Genomic DNA, 1977 nt, shown 5'->3' with positions numbered 1-1977 from the left:
CACCCCAGCCTCTCTTCTTTCCTGTAGACTCTCTAACCCTGTGTCTCGTTCTCATTATCTCAACCTTTTGTCTTTTTTTTTGTCCAAAAACCTGAGCAGCGATGACACGGCCTGCTGGCTGTGAAGAACCGCCGCCAGAAATGAAAGTGCTTTTGGCATGAAATCCATTTAAAATGATTCTCCTCTTCACTCCTCGTCTCAGAGCCACTGGTCTGGTAAATGTCTGGCGGTTTGATATTTTCCGCCGCACACGTAACAGCGGCGTCGGCCTCGGCTGATCGCGGTGGCCCGTGGTTCTGCGGGGATCTTATCTTATCATAAGTGCCTTCTTGGCAGCTTCGTCCAGAATGCAAACACAGTGTGGGAGTGAACGGCTCTCTTCAATTAACTTCCCGCTCCATCAAACAAAACACTCTGGGCTCGAGCCGCCGTGAAGCTCCACCTAAAAAAAAATCACCTGGGAGAAAAATCCATGAACCAATCTTCAAAGCTGAGTGATGTCAGCGATTATTGATTTAATGTGTGGAAGATTTTCACTTCGCTGGTTAAACGAACCTTCGCACCAAATATTAGGTCCTCTGTATCCCCTAGTGGGTTGGTGGAGGTACTGCAAGGTTCAGATTCTGAATTTTTGCTTGATTGCTCTGTTTTTCGTACATCTATAGCAGCAGTGGCTGGTCCAATAAGGGCACAAGGGCGCCACCCTGTGGTGTTTTGAATTTTTAATATTAAAAAAAAACGTAGTAAAATAATTCATTTCTGATTCATTTCTCCCCCCAAACTGAGTCTCTCTCCGTTACAGAGTGATATCTGAATTACTGTGCTTAGCTGTGCACCTCCGCCACAAGGGGTCACTGGTGTAACAGTCAACAGCTTTGTGTGTAAAAATGGCTGTGATTGAGTCATTTGTTTACGTGTTCTGTTTGTTGTTTGAAAAACGCTTGAACTTTTTAATACTGTCATTAAATAACTGCGATCTCACAGTTCACCGCCACCTGCTGTTTGGGTTAAACTGTATTGAGTTAGTCACTGAAACTGTCTTAATATAGCACAGCGCCATCTAGAATATTATTCTGGTGCACATGTGCAGCTGCATGTGACAAACGATGTGATTGTAGCTTTTACTCAAATGCAAAAAAAAAAACAAAAAAACCTTTTAGGCTTCGCTTGTTAAAAACATCACGCGCTCTTTGTCGAGTCCATTAAAACGGTGACATTTTTAATAATAGCATGGCAGGGGTTCACAGTGAGGCGAGACGGCCGCCACATTTGCAGCTTCTCTGCTAACCTATAATACAAGCTGGGCACGGTCAGATTTCCCTGAGCTCAATTAACTAAAAGGAAATTTCCTGGTGTCAGTGACGACGCTGCTGTGGATGTGGCTGAAGTGGCTCCACACTGGAAATATCTCAGAAATGCCGAGCGAGCGCTAAAGTGCATCATCGTGAAGGTTGTTCGACTGTCGACAACTGGTGAAAATATGAAGATGATGATGAAACGCTGAGAAACGCTGAGAAAGAGAACGTTGAAAAACCTGTCTGAAAAGGCAGAATGGGAAAATATGTCCCTGAAATCTAAATATAATACAATATATATATATATATATAATATATTTTTGCATATCATCAGTTTTGGTTCTGTCACAATGTTTAACTGAACACGAAGTAGATGTGGATTAATCGTGATTTAAGTAATTTATTAATAGTGCGTTGAACTCAGTATAAACCTAAATCTTAGAAAGATAATTTGGCACATTTACTGTCTGCCGCCCTCTAGTGGAACCAACAGAAATTACAGTTGATTTGTTATAACGTATGAAACACAAAGACTGACATCAGTCTGTACCGTACCTCGTACCAGTTTAGGGTGGGCCGGAGTAGAAAGCCTAGCGGGCCGCATCTGGCCCACGGGCCGCAGTTTTGCTCAGGTCTGCTCTTCAGTCCAACTCGGTGAATCTGAACACAGAGGAAAAAGGTT

General features: G+C 43.1%; 1 long non-coding RNA gene across 1 annotated transcript in view; it reads right to left on the bottom strand.

The window, feature by feature from the left end:
• Positions 1-1620: 1620 nt before the first annotated feature.
• LOC112487597 (uncharacterized) overlaps positions 1621-1977 on the bottom strand; it is a 22679-nt gene continuing 22322 nt past the window's right edge. Inside the window, exon 4 of the long non-coding RNA XR_003050849.1 lies at positions 1621-1955. This is a non-coding gene — a long non-coding RNA (uncharacterized LOC112487597). The remainder of the gene's footprint in view (positions 1956-1977) is intronic.

Source organism: Cynoglossus semilaevis, chromosome 10, assembly GCF_000523025.1.
Source record: "Cynoglossus semilaevis isolate Cse_v1.0 chromosome 10, Cse_v1.0, whole genome shotgun sequence".
Lineage (NCBI taxonomy): Eukaryota > Metazoa > Chordata > Actinopteri > Pleuronectiformes > Cynoglossidae > Cynoglossus > Cynoglossus semilaevis.
This window is presented reverse-complemented; position numbering and strand designations above follow the sequence as displayed.